The 24391-nt window shown below is 44.6% G+C and overlaps 1 protein-coding gene across 8 annotated transcripts in view; it reads right to left on the reverse strand.

Annotated features, from left to right (window-relative positions):
• ATP2B1 (ATPase plasma membrane Ca2+ transporting 1) overlaps window positions 1-22804 on the reverse strand; it is a 63643-nt gene extending 40839 nt beyond the window's left edge. For 3 of the 8 annotated variants that reach the window (XM_074870726.1, XM_074870719.1, XM_074870727.1), the window contains exon 1: window positions 22067-22187. The gene's annotated coding sequence lies outside the window, so the exon portion shown is untranslated. Of the gene's footprint in view, window positions 1-16110; window positions 16144-21227; window positions 21526-22066; window positions 22188-22421; window positions 22437-22506; window positions 22561-22718 lie in introns of those variants that run through there. The other 5 variants (XM_074870720.1, XM_074870722.1, XM_074870725.1 and 2 more) reach the window with 5 other exon arrangements.
• Between the last annotated feature and the right edge of the window lie 1587 nt (window positions 22805-24391).

A 24391-nucleotide genomic window follows, 5' to 3' on the forward strand; every position in this document is an offset into this window, starting at 1 on the left:
ACATGCTGCTGTTTCAGTGCAAGCATCTCAGAGAGCCTGGCTTATGAAGAGACAATTACAAGTAGATTGAACAGCTAAGAGGGAGAGGGCACAATCGTGGAAGACACTCCACAACAGAAGGTTTTTAATACATCACCTTCAGCCTTAAAATGTGCCCAACAGTGTTGTAATGCCAAGCTTCCCTTATTACAACTCCTGTGTTATAAACAGTAAATTCAAAGGTTACAAGTTTTGCTGAGTTTTCAAACAGAAATCTGACTTCATTGTGAAGTTTAATCTCTTGCGAGGCAGATGCACTTGCCTAACTGAAATGAAAACTGGCTGCTGTTCCTAGGCTCTTGCAGTGGATGTAAACACTAGTATTTATCACACAATCTAAAAGATTGCTGCTGCCTACTGTGATTGACGCTTCTGTAGTAGCAGTTTCATCCAGTGGTAGTTTCTTTGCTTTAAGATCCCAAATTATTTCTTATTGAAATGATGGCTAACAAATTAGGACTTCAGTAGTCTGAAGTCAGTTTGGTAGTATAAATTAGTAATGTTCACGCAAAAGACTCCTGTATCATTTCCCTCCTATTTTGGTAGCAGCAAGGGAAAATTATAACAGTCTTGAACATGAGTTATTACAGCATGAAGACCATGACCTTCTCTTATGAAGCAGCTTGCTCCACAGACTCTGACAGGAGCCTGGCAAGCAAGCAGACATTGTTTTATGCCATCAATCAACCATGCAGGCCTGTACTCCCCTGCCTTTTCCAAACCATGGCCTTTCCACACTCACGAAGCAAGTCAACTCTGACTGAAGTGACAGCTGGATTAAGAAACAAGATTGGAAAGTGCTGTATAGAATAGTCTGAGTAGAAAAACTGTTTTATCCAAAGCTTAAACTAATCATTAGCTTTCTGTATTTAAGGTATTTTAACTTGAATGTGAGAGCTGAATAAATACGAAAGACTAATACAACAAGTAGCTCTTCAGAAAAACCTCTGAACACTGAACATCAGACTTTGAGACATACTGGAAAGCCCTAGAGAATAAAACCAATGTGATCATCATTACAGAAAGTGTCAAGGGTCCCGTGCATTTAAAATACTCTGCTTTCATACTCTTTCATATTACAATGTTGAGTTGTCCCTAAAAAGCCAAACACTTCAAGACAAACCCATGCAGAAGAGTTGAGTTTTTAACTACTTAAAACACTTTTCTGGAAGCAGGAGTTACCCATTCCAGATATTCATTAACAGAGCAATGTCTTGAAGGGTCTCCTAAACCCACAGCTCTGATCAACACTCAGCTCAAAACAGCTTTTCCCTTCTCCACTCGCAGGCCCTGAAGCTTCCTTCTCAATACTTCCTTTTACTAGGCTCATCTACTTTTTGCTCTGTGATGACATTGTAAACTAAAACAAAAAGGCTAAAGTTGACAGGACTGCTTACGATACCAGGTAATTCCAAGTTAAAGCTATAATCCCAGAGAAAAAAAGTTTTAACCTCTAGACATTACTCTGTCCCATTCAGCATTGTTTATAGCATGTTCAAGTACTTAAGATGCATTTACTATGTGTGTCAGCTTCCTCAGATAACTTGAGATTAGTGGAGCTGCCAAACTTTGGACCAAGGCGCTGATGGCTGAAGGCAAATCTGGGATATCATGAAGCTCCATCTACTGGTGTTTAAAATGCAAGAAAAAATGTTTGCCCAGTGCCCATCAATGTTTTCCTTTACTTCAGATTGAGTCCTAAATAAAATCACTGAGGATTCAAAGTCTCTCAATCCTGTACAGTTCAGGTTAAAAATGTTTATTTGGGATAATTATGCTGCAAAGTAAGTTCTATTAACAGGTCTGTCATATTAATAACTTTATATATAAATCCTAACAGTAGACATATTTTTTTAATGCAGTTAAGTCATGCACCAACAAATACTCACAAGTTCAGGAAAAACTTACCACACTTTTCTTATCAATACTTATCAAAACTATATTGACAAAAATTACAAACTTTTCCAAAAAGAGATGGTAGCATGGCATCCTACTTAAAATTATGCATGACTACAATAGAATTTACTTGCATTCCCAAATTACAAAATGCATTGCAGTCACAAAACCTGACAGGTATGTGTTAAATGAGGCATACAACATCATTATATGCAGAAAAGTTTCAAGTAAAGGGAAAGTGAGATGTACCAAATTTCACCCAATAGAGCTGGAATCAGATTCCTGGATTTCAGTCACTTGTTGCATTTAAAGCTTAGTGCCTGCCTGTGAGCAATGCATCCAGCTGGTCAGTTCTGACAATAATTATGACTCAGAGCCAAACAGCAGCTGACTTCTTTATAACAGTTATTCCTACAGGTATATTACTTGTCTTGAGAAATCTTTTTACCTTTTTTCATAAAGCCTCTAATTTTTGCTGCTTCTCCTTAACCCTGCCTCCAATCGATTTTGAGCTAAACACACATGTCAGATGTTACCTCTATTTTTACTTCCATCTTTCAATTCCCATAATACCACTGCATACCACTGAAATTGCTTTACTCAGTTTGAGCAATGGTTTTCTTGCCTTCCCATGTCATTAGACAGTAAGTAGCATTAGTGGAATTTTTTTTTGTTCTGAAGCTCCAAGTCAAACTTCAGGAGTTCTTAACACCAGAAACCTTGTTTCAGAACACATTGCACCCATTTAAGCGAAAACACATTTAAATTAAATTGCATATAACACTTCAGCTAAAGCTGTAGACATTTACCATCTCATCTTGATTTGAACACTCCCCTTTTTTTCTCCCAGAAAGTATTCTTTCATATTAATATCCGTTTAAGCAGAGCAGTATGCAGAGCTATGAGTCTTCAGGCATGGGCAAAAGTCCATCCTTACCTGATTCTTTCAGTATTCAGGAAACCTCGAGAGAAACTTAAAATTAAGTCTTAAAAGTACTAGGAAATATTTATGCCTAATGAGATTAAACCTAATTACTTCCATAAAGTCACTCTGCATATGACTGACTTCCTTCTATTAGGGCAGTAAAATTAACTTAGTAGGGTAAGCTTAAAGGGTTTTTTGCTACCTTGGACTAGTTACTGCTATGTGGAAACAGTACTATGAAATATTCTATAAGCTCATCAAACTGTAAACACATAATATATAAATAGTAACACTTATGTGACAAATCATCTATTTATGATCCTCAGAAACACACCCATCAAGTGATGGCTTGGAACATAAAAAAATAAAAATTTCAGCTCTGGTCACCTATCTCAATGAGCACACATTATGATGCTAAGTTGGATACTATTTTGTCCTCTCATGACCAAAGTTTAAGCAGCTTCCCTCTTGTCCTGTAACATGCCAGTTTAAGAGACTTCATCTTCAGATTTTTCAAAGGCCTTCTGAAAACACAAGAACAGTTTATCCTTATCCTCAAACCCTTAAAAAGCCTTACTTCTTGAAAAATTTGTAATTTGAAAGCTATGCTAGCTTCCCCTGCATGTCATATTAATCCCTGCCTGCCAGAAATATACCAAGTGGTTGAAGAGTCATTCTGAGAAAACCCCATTCAAAAACTGCAATTACATTTGCCATCTTGTATTCCTAAGGAGCCAAAGTTTTTTTTAATTCAAATATCATAACTAGTTTACACTTGAGTAGCTCTTTCAGAACTATTGCACAAGTTTGTGGCAAGAGGAGGTTCGGGGTTTCTTTTGTTGTTTTGTTTGGTTTTTAACCTTGGTATTTGAATTTGAGAATCCACTCTGTGGCTTTGCAAGAAACACAGGTGTGGAATCTCTTGCAAACATCTTCATTATGATTATACTGACCATCCCTTTAGCTCTTTTTGATGAATTTTGAGAGTTTAACTCACTATTCCATTCTAGTGGGCCTCCTCTTTCTGGTACAGTATAAAAAGCACCTTCAGTAAGTTGAGCCTCATGGTATTATCTGATGCGTTTTACCATTTAGTGAGGCTACATACTGCTTTTCCTTCAGGCACATCTCCAGTTTCAAAACTAGTCCTTCCTCATGATTATACTTTTTGATCTTTCTGAAGTTTGACACCCACTTAAAGGCTAAATTCTCATGCTGTCTGCACTGTCCTGCTCTTTTAGCTACTCCTTTTAAAGAATCTTCTCATTTATGCAGGGATGGTTGCTGGTCTTGGGTTTTTTGCATACATTTAAGCATTACTGCAATATAGTTATTGGTACCTGTCCATAGGATGATGTTGAATTAAATGCTGTGTGATCAGTGTGAGTTATACGACAACCCCTGCTCCACCATTCAATATAATAAATTCCTGTTTGCTTCTTTAACTTAGACAGGGAGTGTATGAGCACTGTTACTAGACAGGATGCATAAAGCTGAGATTCTCATCATAGCACTTTGTACATCTGACAATGCAAGCAAGTCTGTCACATCCTCTGATGACCAAAGGTATGGCTGTCCTACAGTGTTGAGGCGTCAGACTTCCACTCACAGAGGTCCTGAAGCAGCTCTCATTATTTGAGACTAACAACACTGCAACTTACACCTGTCACCCTTATCCTTTTTCATTGGGAAAAGCCACCTACATTAATCGGCAACTGCATTAACGAAGTAAGAGACTATGTGAAAGCCTGCTGTTGCAACAGTCACACAGGCAACCCAGGGCTCAGAACGGTAACCTCTCGTGTGCCTTTTTATTCTTCTTTCACAGCACCTCAGCCACTAAGAGACAGCAGTTAGTTTTGGGTCCTGCTCTAAGTCCATCTCTCATGGGACACACAGCACTCCAACCAGTTTTAGCATCCCTTCCTTTACTAATCCTTTTCCCACTGCTCTTGCCTTCTCCCTGCATTTCCATGATCTTTAAGAACAGCCAATTTTTTTTTGACAGCAGTGCGATCTGCCCCTCCAGATCCAAGGAGACAGAAAGCACCACACATATTCCCAAGCCTCCACCCTCCCACTAGCTGTGCAAGCCTTCACCCTCCCACTAGCTGTGATCATAGCCATGCATTTCCCTTCTTTACAGTCTAAGAGTGGGCTACTCACAGCAGCCTGGTGCAGAAAGCAGTCATCCAAAAAGCATTTCCCCCTACACCAGCCACAAAATAAAGCCAAAAGATTTAAATATAAGGGTTTCTACTGGCTGAACAAGTTACCACAGATTCCTCAGAATTTTTTCCACAAGATGCCAGAATAGCTGATTTATTTGTAGAAGTCATAAAGGCAGTGTGGATATGTCAACTTAAGGAACACACGTTCAGCTAATGCTGGGAGCATCTTCATCATGGAACTATGTTGCTGCCACTTTTAAGATAACACTAATCTCCATTCAAGAAAGGTTCATTTTCTCTCTGTTATTTCAGGTAAAGTGACATGCCACTAAACAAATGACATAATACATCACTTTACTGCCAAGGCCAGACACCATTTGAACTGAATAGCAAATTCACTAGACCATCAAACAGCAGCTCAAGCAGATTTAGTAAACATAATTCATTTCTCAGTTTTGGTAGGCTATTTAATAATTTCTGTACAACTGGCTATGTGCCATTAACGACTGCAGCTTCATTTCTAATGTCTTCAGGTTTGAAGATCTGTACCATGCATAACTCTAGGTTTCTGAGAGCACAAGGACATCAGTTGCATGACTAAATCATGAAAAAAGTGACTGGGAAAAAGAATGCAAATGGAGCCATGCTCTATGATAATATTTTAAAGTCCTATTCCACTCAGTAAAGGAAATCCCTCCCAGAGTTTCCCATAAACCAAAGCTCTTAACTCTTCACTAGTATCAGTGGATCCTAATGCAATTTGTATAAAGTTGTGCTTCCAGTATAAGCAGCAAGCATTCAAACTAGGCAGTGAACTAGGTACCTATTTAGCTCTGGCACAATGCTTATTCCTTTCAGTAGGGAAAGGCCATGCCTTGAAAAAACTTCATAGCAACCAGCTGGACCTATTCAGTACTGAGAATCAGATATTTGTTTCCCTCACTCCCCTGCCCAATTGAAGCACAAAGCTATCATAAATAACATGTTAAACCAGCAGACACTCAGGTGCCTAGAGCATAACTACCACTGGCATACATAGTGAGGTGTCAGTCTCCTGCTAAGGCAGCTCTGAATTCTCAGCAGTAATTCCTAGTGGCTAGTTCAATAAGGGTAATTAATGTTCCCCCTTCCAAAAGACATTATCTGAATTGGGGGGCTACTGCCATCAGTTCAGCTGCAGCTGACCCTTAGGGCCAAGAGTCTACGCATACATGAAGACTACAGATCGTCATTCTGCCTCAGCTAAATCAGACCTATTATGTTCCTTCTACATAAAGCTACTTCCTGTAAACAAAATAAGCTGTTTGATTTATTCTACAGTGGCACATAGTAACAATCTGCAACTTCTGCAATCAGGTCATTTTTAGCAATAGCACAGTATCTCTGAAGAAAGGGAATTGGGAAGGGTGGTATCAGCTCCTCCACTCAAGTGACAAACTTCAAGCAACCTGCTAAACTGTTGAATTTGTGCACGTTAGACTAATTCTAACTGGCCACTGGTGAAGGCAAAAACTCTTTTAAGAACCAAGATTTGTATGTCCAGCTCATTGTTTCCAATGAACTTCCTCAAAGGGCCACTGTAACTACTTGTTTGACTGTAGCACACCTCAGCTCAGCATGAGTTTCTTTCCCCATACAGCCAAGTAGGGTCTCACAGACCAGTCCTTTTAAGTCAGGAGCTAATCACATTTTTAATCTAACCCCTGCAGCTCACAAGTTTCCCTTACTGCAGCAAATGGTAAAGCAGAGTAGAGAAGCAGAGAGCTTCCTCTAGCTTGAGGTTAACGAGACTCTGGGAAACAACTGTTTCCCCATAGGAGGGAAATGACTGAAAAGAGCATCAGAGTATCATGAAACAGGAGTGACACAGCACCACGAAACAAAAGATAACACAAATTACCAAAACTCCCACAGTTAGGGACCCAGTCTTTCTAAGGTATTTTGGAAGACGCACAGAGGTTTCCCCCTCTGCCTCCTTGTGTTCCACAGATTCCTAAGCAGCCTCCTGTATCCCTGTCTTCCTCTCAGGATACCAGGTTTCTCAGCACCTTCAATAGACTCTTTAGCTTGAAGGACACAGCAGTCTGTCTCCATTCTAATGAAGAAAAGAAAGCAGACTTCTAGGAAGCAGCTGTGCTAGGACAGTTCTCCAAAAACCTGTTTACTATTTCAGTCCCATTAAGAATTACTTGCTTCAATTAGTTTCTCAAGAGAAGTACATGAAGAAGCCAGCTGAAAACCTTTATAATTAAGGATGACTTTAGTAGCATTTCCAAAAAAAACACCTGAGGTAGACAAAACTTAGAAAAAACTGGTGCAAGTATGAAGTCTGCTAGTAAGAAGTAGCAGACTCGTTTTTCACACTTTCAGACTTCATAAGGTCTCTCTAGGCAGGCTACCAAACACTGGTTAGGAATAAGTTAAACTTCTTACTGGGTCCTACACATTGAAAAACAACCATACACCTCACTTCAAAGTTATGTTATGAATTTGGCTCATTTAAATTATGTGCATATTCAAGTCCGTACGCTGTGTCAAGCAGGTTGACAGCCAAGTTCTACCATGGTCTCTAATCTCTTCTTACTTTGATTCTACTTCCAATATTTTACAACATGTTTTCTGTTTCCTCCTTTTCTGGAAGAAAAGGATGCTTGAAAATAAACACAAATTTATACCAACAGAATCCTGAATATCCTTCATATGTTTAACATTCACAGGCATTGGCAGCGCAGCTTATAAAAAGTGCTTCCAGTTCACCTTCAGAACAAACATGCATTTACACGGAACATTTATGTGCAGTTTCGTATTTCACACTTGTAGACTTGATATGAAAAGGTAGTAGTTTTCTCTAGACTGTTAACAGCAAGTTGATTCTTGGTGTGCTACACTCCTGCTACAGGAGTCAGATTTTTGCAGATGTATCCACTGAAAGATTGAAATCTTTCCCTCTAACCAAACCAGCATGAAATCAGGGTTGGTTTGTTGGTTTTTTTATGGTTTTTTTTTCTTCTTTTTTGGGGGGGGAGGGTGGGGGTGGGTGGAATATTTTATTTTGTTGGTATTCGAACAGTTTAGAGCAGTTACATAATTAAAGGAACTCAGCAACGTGACCAAACAGTATACGATCAGAATACAGAATCAAACTAAGTGTGAAGGAACAAACAATTTTAGGCAGTTACACAGCTGTCTGTCAAAACTACAATCTAGGTTGAGGCACAATGGTTTATGCACGTAATTAAGACTAAACAGCTTTTGAGACAGCTTTCTTCCTTAAAACTCAAAAAGTAGGTACTTACTAAAACATTACCTTGTTGTTAAACAATTATTATTAAAATAAGTCATTAGCTGTCAAAGTATTTTTCACAGAGCAAATATTTTCAAGTATTTGAACAACTGCCTCACAGCAAAATTACTCAAACAAAGCCTAAACCAAGTTATTTTAAGCTACTTTATAATAAGCTATTTTAAGATTAGGAATCTCCGACTCCTGAACTTGGAGGTTTCTAAAATACACTAGGCTTTCCTAGAAAATGGAAGCATTTCCCTGTGCACTGAGAATCCTCAGCTGTTCTTGCTTGACAAGACTAGGGTTCAAGGCAGGCATTACTAAGCTAAATTTTACGGCCTATATTATGCAGGTCTGCAAGTTTTAGTTTACTTGTCAACTAACATGAACACTATTAAAATACATTCGACATTAAAACAAAACTAATTGAGTATGGCAATAAAAGTCTCAATTCTGATCATAAGTGGGGGATATCCAAGTCATAGGGCTAAACTTCAAGACCTTAATCCACAACAGGATACCCAAAGGAAAAACTGAAAGCGCAGCATAGGGGGTACACACTCACCGTGAGAGGAATTTCTAACCTTTAGGTTAGCCTGGGCAACTGCCTGTTTTTATACAGCCAACCAGTCCCTTCTCAGTACAGCAATGCCTAAAGACTGCAGACAGCCACAGGTATACCCAAAGATTAATCTAACAGGAGGAACCACAGAGTGTTCGGTTGGAACAAACTCCTAAATAGGGTTTGCACAGTAGTCTTACCATTTGAAAATATTTAACAGTCATGAACTATACAAGCAAATGTCTCAACAAAAGACTCTGCTTTCCAGGAAGCGCACCTTGTGGGCATGAAAAGTCAGAAAATATCCTCAGGACATAAGAAACCAGAAGCCAGGCTCTCCATGTCACAAGGCTCAGGGGTTCTTTTTCCAATATCCTGAACTAGCTAATGCTAAAGAGGCAGTTTGGCCTGTTATTCTACTTATTCAGCCAGTTACTGACCAGTATAGCAGGGTAGTTATTCTCTCAGTCCTACAAAACTGTTAAACCATCCCTAAGTTCCAGAAAGTAAAAATAACTAAAATAGTAGTATAATAGAGTAATATTATTAGAAAACAAGAAAACAGAATTAACTGCATTGACATGTAAAGTTCTCTGTTGACTTCCATGAGCAATTGTTTTGATTATGGACATAACACCTATCTATACCAAGACCTTCTTCAAGGCCTGAACTTCTTCCATTCTGGCTGAGAATTTTTATATCCAATATCTCTTCACATAGGAAGAAACCAGTAGTCTCAGAATAAACAAAAAAATGTACAGACCACTGTAATTTATGGAAGGATATAAGTTCTCTTTCCTCATGGGAGGCTTCCAGATATCATACCTCTTTATGCACATATGGCAGACAGTACCTATAAAAATAGGGCTCAGATGTATGACTAGAAGTACAAGTATTTGGTATCTTAATTTAGATAGCCCCATCCAATCATTGATACACAAAAACAGACCAGACTACAATTACAAAGGTATATACAACACCAGTGTTTACCATTATAGAACGAGATAGCATCTGAGACACCTGATTAGCTTTCAGTAACTATTTGTTGACCCATTTCTTCAGGAAAATCCCTCTTTCATTCATTAAGCTATTCTTAACTCAGAATTTCACACAGGTATATTTGTAAGAGGCACTACTCAACTATTTAAGCTCATGAAAGCTATTTTTCCAGAGCCAGCAGAGGGAGTACAGACATCATTTTATTTATCAGCTGTGGAAGAGATACTCACCTTGTAAGAAAGCAGTAAAAGAGCTGTGCCTGCAAACCTAATGCGGTTAGCTTAAAGCATGCCAAGAACTTCCTCAGGCTTTCAGAGACATGTATGTCAATGTCCAGCAGAGCTGGTGTTTTGTTTCTGATCCCCAACCAGCAGTCACATCTCAAAGTCACATATCTGACAAAAATGGCAGGATCAACTCTAACAAGCACTAACAAGCACCATAAGCCTGATGCTTCACATGTCAAAACCACTCCATTTTATAGCTACAGTTCAAGCTAGTCAACAGTTTTTATGCCTATGGATTGTGCCGTTTCAGTTCCAGAAAAGCTAAACCCTTTTGGTTGTTCATTTCTTAAAAAAGCAGCTTCACTGACAAGAAGAGTTGAGAAACTCGAGAGTTCAAGACAACCCACTAGGAAAGGAGCCAGAAAGGTATGGTTGGACCAGAAGGTAACAAACAGCTATCCTTTCTGCTGGCATTTGCAGAGGCATGCACCTCCACTGGCACATCTGGTTTTACACATCCTCTGAGGCAAGAGATCTGCTGCTTTATTTAGTATTTCCATTATCAGCCTGCTTTGGAGTTGGCAATTACAACTGAACAATCGGCTGAGGAAACAATTTGAACGAGGAACAGGTTTTAAGCAGGCAGATTGATAGCTTTTTACCATCTCGTGGAGGTGAACACTAAGCTGTAGACCAACATACCTTCCTGGCAAAAACTCCACAGACACTCCTTCCTTGTTTAGACTGCAAAATTTTGACAGGATTTTTTTTCTCTTTTTTTTTTTTTTTTTTAAATAAAGTCAGTCTTTCCCAACTTGTTAGTAAGAGGCTAAGCAGAGACAAAATTCTTGCCAATCATAAGCATTTATCAAATTATTTTATTGGGTGGCTATTTCTAAGTTTCACTATTTAAAAGTTTGTATATTAAAAGCTCACACAAATGCTATGAGCTCCTTAGTCTCAAAATTTCCTCTGGAAGAGCAGCAAAACACCCTCTTCTTCCCACCAAAGAAAAATTTCTATCATCTTAAACTTCAGATGAACTTTAAAAAGCTTTGACAGCTTGCATCATTAGATTTTGATTACTACCTACCCAAGAAGAAGAATGTGCCTGTAGCTGTGGAATTTAGCCTTCGCTTGTTTGAAGTTTTGAAAATAGAAGAACCACCCTTCAGCAAGTTAGATGGCTGCTTCTGCTCCTCACTTCCTATAGAATAACAGTGTTCACCTCTCAGCTTCATTTTCACATAATAGATTCACTAAATGTGTCAAAGTGGGCCAAACTGGTTCCCATCTTACAGAGCTTATGGTTGCATATTGTATAGCTGACTAAATTTTCTCCCCCAGCATGGGACAAGACCACCTCACAGTTTTGCTCTTGAAATTGAGGGCTCCAGCAGTGTTCCCTCTATTTGTGTGCTGTGCCTGGTCGGTTCCCAGGACTCTGGTCAGGCTGCTCTGTATGCTTTATGTAGGGCAACCACAGCAGGAAAAGCCCTGCCTCTTTTCATCACAAACATGGTGATGCCCAAATATCAGGATGAGTCCCAATCACTCTGATCATCCTGCTCTTTCCCAAGTTACTGCTGTCTCTTGTGACAACGGTGAAGCTTCTGCAGATACATAAGAAGCCGATCCAGAAAGGAAAAAATGCTGTTTTTCAGGCAGGCTGGTTATCTAACCAGACTGACCACACAGATAATCCACTACCGTTGCCAACTCAAAACAGGCTACAGAACTACACTGAACCTGCTTGAGTCAAGCAAATGTAAAACCACACTTGAAGGAAAGATGCACTTTTCAAAAGATGTGACTGAATTTATGACTACAAAGATCATAAACAGGTGGCATAAGCAAGGCGAATGCCAAAAATTCACATAGTAATTTATTGCTTGAGTACAATACCACAACTCTAATCCATCCTGCAACTGCACCCTCATTAAGCTCACAAATAATTGTAATACCTTTTACATTTGAGACACTGATATTAGGCTTGTAATCAGCAAGTTAAAACATTTATATGGAATAGGTAGAGTAGGGGGAAGCACTGAAAAGCCCCTTGAAACTTGAGTATGCTTGGAGCACTTTTCCTCTTGGATAAGTTTCTACTGCAAATTCCACAGAATTTTACAAAGTACTACAGCTACTTTTAAGGATCTACAGAGGTTTGTTGTTATCTCAGTTTTTAACCTGAAAAGCTGAAGACCTTACATTTAGTACACAGATGAACAACTACTGATTCTAGTTTTAATCACTCCCTAAGATTTAGTACTTCAATAATTAGTAACAGACAGCATGCAGCAGATACAAGAACTTTTTTAGAAGCCAAGGCTGAAGTTGTGCACTTCCCCATCCCCTTCTCTCACTACCTGGAGGTCCTATCTGAAGTTCTGAAGCCTGTTTGCATTCCACAGGTTAAAACTTTACATTCCTCCCATCACATACAAGATTCACCTAACCAAATGGCACCACCTATATCTAAGGTAGGCACTTCAGGCTTTTTTTTTTTTTTAATAGTCAATGGATAAATTATAACTTGTCTGACAAAAGACTGAATTTAACCACCTAGGACATGATCTAACACTCACATGAATCTCATCTTAGATGCGCTTGTGTGTCTTCAACAACAGAAGAGGCCTGGAATGACTGTTTTCAGGTTTTTTTTAGGATATATTAATATAAGTGGTCAGGATTGTTTTGCTTAAGTCAAACACAGTTGGCTGGGCTGAACTCACATATCAAGCAGCTGCACTACCATGTCAGAGCAGGCACATGCAAGAGGAAGGATGTGGTTTCACAGTTAGTTTAGGAATATCTGAGCCCATGCTACTGCCAGAAGGTACACTCCTGCACCAGCACCAATGCTCATCTGAACTCAAGGTCAGGGGACAGCCCCAGATGAGAGCTCAAGGTCAGGGGACAGCCCCAGATGAGAACTGATGACAAAAACGACAGCAGGAACTTCCTCCTGAAGGTCATACGGATGACAGGGACTGCTCCCTTCCAGCACAGCACAGGCCTCACCAGCTCAAGTCAATCATGGAAGCTCTTCTCCTCACCCCCATGTTCATCCTGGGAAAAAGAAGAGCATGGCTGCACCTCCTCTGTGAGGCCCCACTGAAGACTATCACAAGGGTCCCTTCTTAGCCTTCTCCCTTCCAGGTCAAGCAAAGCCACCTCATTCAACCTCTCCACACACACCACAGAATGGCTCCTAACTGGCTTAGTGACCCTCTGACAGCCTCTCTCTGTCAGGAGAGCTGCAAAACATGACCAGATTTCGCATGTAGCCTCAGGACCATGATGGAGGGCAATAACCCACTGGCTACGCTCTTGTTAATGCAGCCCAGTGCAAGCTAGTCCTCGCCAGTACAGGAGAACCCTGCTGCTGACTCAAGCTTCCCTGTCCAGTGGGGTGACCGACACCTTTCCTACAGACCTCCTCCTCCAGCCCCACCGCAGGCAGCCAAGACAGCCCCAACTTTCTTGTTCATCCACACCCTCAGGGATCTAGACCACCCGGCAGCCCTACCATCACAATCTAGCACCGGACACACGTCAGCATTTCCAGCTACTTCCAACTGTCACAGAGAAGAGGAAAGCCCTTCAGCAGTGTTTTTACTTTGCCAGTTCAGTAACGCTCAGGAGGGGCCTTTGGAAACTCCCATCAGGAGCTTGAAAGAGGCCTGTTTTATGATCACTCACTCGAAGTAACATGTATTTACTCTGTCCAGTTCAAAGCATTTTGCCCATGGTTATATATATAGCTTTATTCTGTACATTAATTTCTCTAGCTTTAGATTTGACAATAAAATGAGAACAAAAAGCTTCAAGCCTATGCAAATCCAGCATTTCAGTTTTGGAGTGAGTAGTCCACTCATCAAAAATGTTACTACAGTACCTTCCCAGAAAATATAAAGTACTCCCCCTCAAGCATCCACCTCTTCTATTTTTCCATCTGGTAAACTGATTTCCTGTGCTTTGAGGTAGCTTAAGATCACACCACAGTTTTAGGGTGTCAGACTTTGCATAACCAAGACAAACTTTTCTGAACGATTTTGGTAACATGGTTTGTGGTGCTGCTGCCCAGTGCCCAGCAACATCAGGATCAACAGGAAAAAAGGAGAGCCACATATGAATTGTTTACTCACAAGCAGACGATATCCTTACTATGTACCACTGCTTTATATGCTGGTATTTCATTTTTGGAAGTGCGTGTTTGTAGTAAAGCTCTTTCAAAAGGTTCCTGTAACCTAGTACGCACCATGAGCGGCCATCTCCATCTGAAGAATAGCTCCCCTAACAGAAACCAACCAACCAACATACACACACACCCCCAAAAGGTAAGAGACTCTGTTTTCTCAAATCCTAGATAATTTAGTGCTTTATTACCAAATCTCTTTCAACTCACTTTAGAAATACAGCTCCAGTTTAGAAACAAATGACTAGATCTGCAGTTACCATGGCCAGATCTACCTATTGCCAAAACATACATCTGAAATCAGACTTTGTGGAGATCTTAAGATATTTTACTATGCAAAGCAAACTCATTGCAGAATGTGAAAATCACTGTTAACTACATGGATTTCAGAGCTGAAGTAGGTGAACACAAGCTGAAATTGAGTTGTTAGTAAAGCAGAAGTAAAGCAGTTGTGCTAGCAGTGGTAGAGCACATTCCTTACCCTCCCCAGCTGTCAGTCTCAACTATGTATATTTGAAAGCCATCTGGCAGAGATCCTACCAACCAGTTTAAATCATTTCATGTTTCATACAACCTCAGAGTGTGGCTGCTAGACACTGCTCTAAATTTAAGTAATGATTTGCATTGTATTCCATAGGCTTCATGAAGCTTTTCACCAGCTTCATCACCAAGTGAAGGAAAATTGGCAGGCCCAAGCAATGTAAAGCAATTTAAAGTGCAGTATCAACAGTGATAGCAGTAGCACCTAGATGGAAGTGAAAAAACTCCTGCTCAATATGCATATTAAGATCCTGCTTTAGTCTCTACTGTGCCAAAATAGCCAGGAGAGGTTCAAAAATACCACCCTTTCTCAGATAACACAAGGGCTAACCATTACTGTCATCTTTTCGACCCATTTGTTGTTACTATCTCCTCAGTCTTATCTAAGTAAAAACCTCAGAAAGCAGGTCTGGGGACACAATACGACAAGCACTTTTTCATTTCCTCCATTGCAGTATCAGAAACCATGTAGGCATATAGCTAATGTGTTTTACTTTGTGCAAAGATCTTTATGGATAGATCCAAATAATGTCTTCTGGAAAGCCATTAGTGGAAGGCTGGCACTCAAACTACTCTCAGAATAATAACTTCAGTTCTTCTACATGAAAAGATTAACACTCTCTAGGGAATGGTTTCACATGACAAATGTTCAAGGAGGAACGTTCCCACACCACCGATCTGAAGACTCATGCTGCTTCCCTTGTGTGAGCTTTGCCTCTCACCTTGGAGAGCCCAGTCTGTGCCCCAGATTGTGTAACACAAATCATCTACTGGTGCAGCGAGTAGATACAAAGAAGCAGAGATGGCACAAAGGAGGGGGGAGTTATTGAGCAGCCCAGGACAGCGTGGAAATTAAAGTAGGTACCAGGCCACCTCAGCCACCCCATCAAACTTTCCACTCACAGTGACAAGCCAAATAGGCAAGTACAAATGGAGCTGTTTCACTGTCCTTGCAGTCTCTTGGATTATGCTGATCAACACAGCAGCTTCAGAAGGCCATGATAAAAGTGTACCATAACTTCAGAATATTAAAAAAGGAATCAAACATCTTATATTAACAGGAGTGACTAACAAGCCTTTTGATCAAGACTTAAAAGACTTCCATCTCTTGAAGCACCTACCATACAAAACCAAGTATTTCCCAAGCTTTTGGAGAGTCACAGTGGTCATCCTCTTAACTTTTTATAATATTCTACAAGTATTCCTAAAAAAATGTTTGCAGTTGGTACAAGACTTCTTTACTACTAGAGGCTAAGTTCCTTACTTCAACGAAGAGCACAGCACTATGGCTATTTCTTTCTACGGTGGAAAAACTCCATCAAACACAGCTAATGTCTCTTCTTCCTCGTTTCCCCATATGGAGCTTTCAGTTGGTTTTGATTTGTTTTAAATCCAGATATATTCTGGTCTGATTCACAGATGAAGTTTATTCTATCATAAAGCAATCTATTTATTTTACTTTTAAAAAAAAAAACAAAACACAAAATTGTTAGCACATAAGACCCAAGACGTCTTGATTTCATTAGAAATGCAGTAGTTCAGGAAGCCAAATTATACACCGCAAGCAACACATCCTTGTATTTGCAGAGACACAGAAGCAATCCTGAAAGAGTCACATGGACAAGGCTCCAGTCACTTGTCAAGTAAGTGCAAAAAACGTTGCGTGATCTCTCTGTAAGGGCACATCTGTAACACTCCAGAGAAAAGAGCACTTGATTTTTCTTCCACTGGTGCGTGTATTGTAAAGGTGATTAAAATCATCTTGAACTCAAAATCTTAAAATGAATACCAAAGTTTGAGTCTCAATGAAGACATAAGACAAGCAGAAAAAGAGCACACCACTGCGAACATTGCGTTGAGTCCCAGGAAGTTAGACAGCTGCTTAAAGCAAGAGTGGCTGAATCATCCTTTCTGCCTTGAGATGGGGTTTGTCGCTATCAACTACACAGAGTACGATACATCCCGGACCTCCTCTTCGTAGACCAGACACAGTACACCAAGTGGTCAGAATCCAATAGTGTTGTATTCCCTGCTGCCACCTTATCTTTCTGTGAATATAAGGGCACAAGTAAGGGTAGCAGATTACAAGTGATAGGCTCCGCAGAAGTGTGTTTTAAGAACATGGTGTTTCCTGTGCTCACTGGGAATTAAGGCAGCATCCAGCTCATAAGCAATATTAAAAAAAAAACTGAGACATGCAGACCACTGAAGTTCACCGTAAGTAGGAGGCCATGCAGGAACTTACCTAGCTTTCTTCTCCAAAGCAGTATCAAAAAATAGCCAGCAACAAGTCAACATTACCCATAGTGCTGAGACCAGACATGTTTTAAATGGCAAAACCAGCCAGACTTAGCGGCCAGCACTAAAGCTTATCAACTCTGTCATCCTCAAAATGCATCCAATGCACCCCCTAACTGCACAGTACAGCTGCAAACAACAGTAAGGGGAGGGTATACCCTCTTCCTCAGTCCATTCCCCTCCAAGGGCAAGACAGATGTTATTTGCCCATCTTGCAACAGCATGTTACATCTTATCTCTCAGTGGACAAAAAGAATTGGGATTTATTTTCAGAGCTATTTCTGGTTTTTTTTTTTTTTTTTTTTTTTTTTAAAAAACGCCTCCTACATTTTCTTTGCATTTCTTCTCCCACCAGACCTTTGAAATACCAACTGAGAAAGCCTCATGCCTACTTTGCAATTCACCAAAATTAAACTAATAACACCTCCTGCTGTCATCTGTCAGTTAGAATAAGATTTTTAAGTGGCAGCAGAAATCACTTTCATAATGTTTACTGGAATATGAATAGCCTGAACAGGCAGATTCCCCAAATTTACTGCTCACATCAAGTGAAACCTGTCATGAAAACTAGAAATTCATTTTAATAAACAGTATCTGAAAGCCTGACAATTTAGAAATAAAAGAAACTGGACGATACCATGTACTTGTGTTAAAATTACATTCAGTGTGAAAGGGTGCAACTCTTCCAAGGTGAGTTAGTCTAATATTTCGCCTGTTGATTTCATTATACATGATACCTCCCAGAAATCCTCCTTCTATACTATGTATTGTCATCGCCTCCATCTTCTGTATGCAATCGCCCTGTTTCAGACATGTTGAACACATTTTTACTTTTTACATGCCAATACGTTTGGGGGACTTCACAAACAAAAAAATCCTTCCTTCCATATTTTTTATTACTCTGCTGTACAATTAGTGAACATGGTCTTTTCAACTATTTGAAGCCAAACCTAAGGGAAAACTAACATTAGCGGCAGTTATTTAAAAGTGAAGAAATCTAAATCTAAAGACAAGCCATTTTGAGTTAGATTAGTAATTCCTAATGCTTCCGAGAAATACCCATCCTCTACATAAATCAGAGGTTCACTTTTCTTTTTCAAACAGGCAACAGTCCACTACCTTCCTTGTTCTTCAATCAATTAACTTTGTAAGGAGAAATAAAAATGATGCCTTAAGAGAAAATTCAACAGGTTTGAATAAAAAAAAAATAAACCTACTTGAGACTGTTGCACACACTATAGCAAGCCCGTAGGCAGAGCTAATCTTAGGTTTTTAGACACAATACTGCAACCCCTAGATTTTATCTAATTTTTAATTAAAATACTCTACAGAGAAAGATTATTATCTCCCGAACAGCAGCTTTTAACAAGTTTTATTATTCATTTTATGACAAGTTGAGAACACTAAAGAGTACAAATTTAAGAATATTATTGCAATTTTATTGATCCTTTTGAAGGAAAGTAAGCATGCATTTCAATTTAAAAAATCTGCTATAGATTCTAGTAGTCTTCCTTAGTTCTCAAAAGATATTTACATTTAAATGCCCTGGGCTAATCATGGCTGTTCATTATTCTGCATTAGATTAAATTTTGCTAACTGACACCTGACTTCAGCTCTGAGCAAAATGCGCATCCTTGTTGCACTAGTGTTATTTTCCCTTCAAAAACAGAAGAGAACATATATTAAAATAAACAGTTCAAACACTGAAAGACATCACTGAGGTCACATTTCAGTGGTAAAGAATGCTCAGTGCCATTAATATTTAGTCTACCTTAATGGAAGAAATTTGAGTTAGAAGATACTTTAGGTTATCTTGTCCACCCTTATGTCAAGGGAGACTTGCTTGCTATGGCATGTTATTGATTGCTCTGCCAAGACCATTTTGAACTTGTCAGTTACTACTGAGTTTCCAGCTCTAAAATCTTAAATGTTGGCAAAGTTAATTCTTCCAAAGCATCCATTTTTGAGATGGCTTCAGCAGATCAAACCTACATTTCTTCCTCCTTAAGATCTTCATCTTATGACTGTCTCCAGTTTATCATATTCTTCTTTTTCGAATAAACTCAGTGGAGGGGAAAAAAAAAAAAAAAGGTAATTACTAGACCTTCATGACTGAGCTGCAGGACATTTACAAGCCTCTCAGCTTCCTGTTAAGCTTCCACAGCATGGTTTGGAGGTTCTCAATTTTAACAGCTGACAGAAGTTCTCTGTATTGTGGTCCATGAAAGAGTCACTTTCTAAATGAGATTCTAATGTTAGAATGCAGAGCATTTTAATTAGTAGGATCACTCAGAGATTATTAGCTGATTGTATATTACACAAGTGGGGATCCTTTGCTTATATCATTATCTATATGTAATGCAACTTTGTAAGAAACCAATATACAGTTTACCCAATGCTAATGTGACACCAGCCTGTTTTCTGCTTTAAGTTCCCAAACACGTCTGCTTAATATGCAATAGTGAGTCACTGTATGTGTGCATACAGAGTACTGCCACAATTCCCTTCCAAATTAGTCTTGACTTGTATCATTTCAGTTACCCCCATTGTAAGCAGCATTTTTCTTTGAATGAATTTAAGTAGTAATGTTGCAATTCAGCACCAAGATAGCAACATTGATTGGGAAAACCCGCAAGAGCCTGTACGCAAGACAGGATCCCCATTTTCTCCAGATAACCAACCTAGGTGGGTTACCATAATGAACAGAAAGAGCAGCAATACACCGAATGACCCCAAGGATGCTGTTCCAGACCAAAAATTTCACATTGAAGTGTATGAGTTTTTTTTCCCCTCGCTGAATTCAGTGACCACTTTTTCCACTGACACTGAGAGAGTTTCCATTCATTATGCCATAAGTATTAAAGTCCTAGTACATTGGAAGCTATTCCTGCCAAAAGAGCCAATAGTTTAAAGATACACAAGTTTACTTCTGTTGGAATTCACAATTTGTGGTGTTTGGAACAAATCCTTGAAAAGCTCCAACAAACAGGAGGGAAAAAAAAGGCACTGGTTATAGCTACAGCTACCACCTTCTGAATACACTGTATGATGAACCAAAGGAGTTGGCAAGTTATCTAGCCAAGATCTTTTCAAGCACCTAAAAACCCTGTTTCAACTGAAATACATTAGGACCCTCAAGTGCTTTAAAAGATGCAGCAGCTTTCCGACAGGTAGTGGTTTTCCAAAGGCACACTCTACTTCCAACAACCTTGACTTGCCGGGGGCAATCGCTAATGGTGCAAAGACATGTTTCACAGGTACATTTGGCTTGGGACTTCACTTTCAAGGAGGGACATGTTAAGGGACATGATCTGAATATTTACCTAGCCAGTCACCCCTCAAACGCTGCTAAGCCAGACACCAATGTAAACACATTCTCAGAACGGTTTAAGACAAGGCATAAGGTATTATGACCAGTTCCTTTTGAACAGACCTTGAGAAGAAAACCTCAGCACCTAAAGTTACAAATTTAAGAATGCTGTGTGCAATAGGTATTTAAAGGTTTCTGTAATGGGGATCTTAAAATAACAGGAAAGAGCCCCCGAGATTTTGTTACTGTGCATCTTTCCTTCCCCCCTCTCCCTTCTCATACAGTTTAAAAAGTGAAACGTAAAAAAGCATTTGAATATTAGTAAGGATTTATGTCGAGTGTGGAACATGCACAGCACTGCAGAGACTCCGATTACAGCGGTGCAAATAGGTTGCCCCTCAGGCTGAAAAACCTGGGACAGACTCACCCACAGCTCCCGATTTCCAAAGCCTTCTCCGGGCTCAGGCTGACACCCCCACCCCACCCCCTCCCCGCCCCGGCAACCCCCACTCGCACCGCTGGGCAAGAACCGCTCCCGCAGACCACACGGCCACCTCCACCCGTCAGCCTGCCGTGAGACCTTCCTCCCGAAACCCTCAGTCCTTCCGACCTCAGCCTTCTCCCACAGCCCGAGGGGCTCGGCGGGGAGCCCGGGCAGGCGGCGCCGCGGCCACCCGCCCTCCCGCTCCGCCGTGAGCGGCGAGCGCTCCCTCCCGCGCCCGGCAGCGGCCAGCCAGCCCCCGGTGGAGGCTCCGGCCCGCTCCCTAACTCACGTGGTGCCACATCCAAAGGTTACCCGCACCGCCGGGACGAGGATGACACCGCCGCCGCCGTTAGAGGCGCTTCCCGCCGCGCTCCCGGCTCCCGAAGGGGCGCCGCATCCCTTCCCCGCCCGCGCCGGTCGATGAGCAGCCCGGCCAGGCATCGATAAATCAAACCAGCCCGCCCGCTCCGACGGAGAGCGGCGTACGACCCAGCCGCGGCCAAAAACACCGCCCCGGGGAGGCGAGGCGGACGGGCTGGCGAGGGAGGGAGGCGGCGGCGGGGGAGGCTGCGCGGTTGCGGGTGCCGGGTTCCCGGCCCCCGCCGGGCGGCGGAGAGGCACCCGGGATGTCGGTGTCGTGCAGCCGCAGCGGGCTAATCCCGGCTACTTAACCCGGCGGGCGGCGGGGGCCGAGCACCACCTTAATCCGCGGCGTGTGCGCGCCCGCCCGCCCGCCGGGGGCTGCGGCGTGCCGGCCCGGCCCGGCCCCAGGGTCCGCGGCGCTGTGGCGGCGACGCGCCCGGCGGCTGCGCTCCGGCGGAGGCTCAGCCCCGCATCCGCTGCCCTCAAGGTCACGCCGCGCCCCGGCTGCACGGCGGCGGCCAGGTGTGCGCTCCGGTTACCTGCGGGGAAAACCGGCGAAAGCCCGGGAGAGCGGCACCCAGCCCCACCGGCGGCCCCGCTGCCGCGGCCGCCCTGCTGCACCAGCCGCGTCGCCCGCCGCCACCCCGGGCGAGCCCGGCCACGGCCCGCGGCGGGAGCGGAGCAACGCTGCACCTGCCGCCGCGCCGCTGCCCGCCCCGGCCAGCCGGGAGGAGATCCGCCCCCAGCCGCCACCGCCGCGCTTACCTCGGCGCCGCGGGGCCGACCCCGCCGCCGCCGCCCAGCCGCCAGCCGGGGGCCGGGACGAGGCGCCCGTGAACCTGCCGCCGCCCGCTCGCCGAGCGCACAAGGTCCCCGCGCTCCCCGCCCTGCCCACGGCCGCCCGGCCCCGCCGCGCCGCCCCCGCCCTGCGGCCGCGGGGGGAGGGAGGAGGGCGGGAGAGGGGGTGGGGGGGGGAAGTGGCGACCGAATTGGGGAGGGAGGGAAGGAGGGAGGGAGGGGGCACCGGCGCGGGGAGAGCCGGGGGAGGAGGAGGAAGCGGGGGGGGGGGAGAGGGGGGGGGGGGGGGCGCGGACCGCCCGCCCCGCCCCCGTCGCCTCACCGGCAGGAACCAGCGATTCGCCCTCCTCGCGGGGCTCCCGCCGCCGCTCCCCGGGGCCCGCCCGCCTCCTTCCCCCCGCACGCACCGGGCAGCGCCGAGCGCGCCGCCGAGCCCCAGCGCCGCAGAGCAACCGCTACAGGAGCCGGGCGCCACCGGGCGGGGCGGAGCGCAGCGATCCGCCCGCCTCCCTCCTCCTCCGCCCGCCCGCCCGCCGCGGTCACTCACTCGTTTGCTCCCGCCACCCCCTCCCCGCCCGGCGCCGCAGCCGCCGGTCCCCGCCGCCCCCCCGCCCCTCACCGCCTGCGGAGCGCCGGTCACGTGACGGGGCCCCTCGCGCGGCTGGGGAAGGGGGGTCCCGACGTGCGGCGTCTTCAATGGGGGAGGAGGAGGAGGGGCTCCGATAGGCTCGGCGCCTGCGGGGGCGTGGCCCGGCGCCTCTCCCCGCCCCCCTCCGCCGCCACTGGCGGGCGGGAAGCTGACGCGCTTGTTTCCATGACGTTGGTGGGCGGGGCTGCGGCGTTTGATGGAGCCCGGCGGGCTCCGGGGGTCGGTGACTTTGCCACGAGCGGCTCCCGCGGGGCGGGGCGGGGCGCGGCGGGGCGCGGCGGGGCGGCGTGTCCCCCCCTCCTCGCCCGCGGGTCGCAGGCCGCCGCCAGCGCGGCCGGGGACTGCCCGGGGCGGGGATCCCCCGGCGGCGGGAGAGGCCGCGGTCCCGCGAGGGAGGGGCGGGCGGGATCCGCTCCGCAGGGCCGGGACGCGTGGGTTGTCCCGGTGGGCGGGGGCCGCGCGCGGGGCCGGGGCCGTCCCGGGGGCGGTGGCGACGCCGCGAGGGGAGGCGGGACAGCGCGGGGCCGCCCCAACGGTCCGCCGGGGCGCCCGGGGCGCGGTCTTCCCCTGCCCCAGGGGGCGCGGGGACGCCGTGCCCTGCCCTGCCCTGCCCTGCCGTGCGGTGCTCGCCGAGGCCCGCGTTGGCATCGCCTCACGGCTTCCCCCCCACCTCCCCCGCCCGGGGGCAGCCGGGCGGTGCTGAGCGCCGGGTCGATGGCTGTGGGAGCCGCGGGGGCCTCACCGGCGCGTTCGCGGCTCCTCAGTGGGGAGAGCGGCGGAGCCTGGGCGAGGCTGTGCCGCGGCGGCAGGGGTAAATGGGGCGCGCCGAGGCGCGCCGCGGCGGGAGGTGTCGGGTCCCCCGCTTCGCGGGGCCGCAGATGTCTGGAGCGACAGGAGCGACTCGCTGCCGGTGGTGGGGACCGGGGAGCCCCGGGTCCAGCCTCCCATCAGGTGTGCCCGCCCCTCGGGGAGCCCTGCCAGCTCCCGCAGGAGGACGGGGATGGTGTGGGTGCCGCAGGAGTTCAGCACCTCCGTGTCTCCAGCCGAAGGCTCTTCGGATGGAGAAAGAAACATAAATGGGATTATGAACGTCTGAGCCCAAGCGAGTTGTCCGGGGAGACGCTGGAATGAGTAACAGGGCTGGGAATGAAACTAAATAAAAAGACCCTGATTTCAGTTCTCCTCTTCCAACGCGGTTGGTCACACCCCCACCCCACCCCCCACCCCCCCCCCCGTGAAAAATAGCCATCCATAAACCATACGTAATTCTATAACCCATTTCTGTGTTTTTTCGAGTCTTGTTTTGACATCCTACCCACCCTTCTGTTGGGCATCTCGCTGGAATGACTGCCCAGCTGTGCCACAGGCTGTCAGGTTCTTTGAGCCTGCCATAAATTCCCCACTTCTTTGTTGCCATTCAAATCCCACTGCTGCCGGAGACAGTGCTGCAAAAGAAATGGAATGGAGCAGCTCATGTATCACTACTGTTGCAGAGCCGAGATGGTGCAGAGCCTAGAGGGTTAAAGCAACAGGATGAAGTCAGCACAAAACAGCCCACAAGGACTGGCAAATAAATAAATCATCCTAACTACGTTATTATCATGGCTTTCCTGCGCTTCATTGTCTCTTTTCTTTCTTACCTG

Source organism: Strix uralensis, chromosome 5 (genome assembly GCF_047716275.1).
Source record: "Strix uralensis isolate ZFMK-TIS-50842 chromosome 5, bStrUra1, whole genome shotgun sequence".
NCBI classification, from domain to species: Eukaryota; Metazoa; Chordata; class Aves; order Strigiformes; family Strigidae; genus Strix; species Strix uralensis.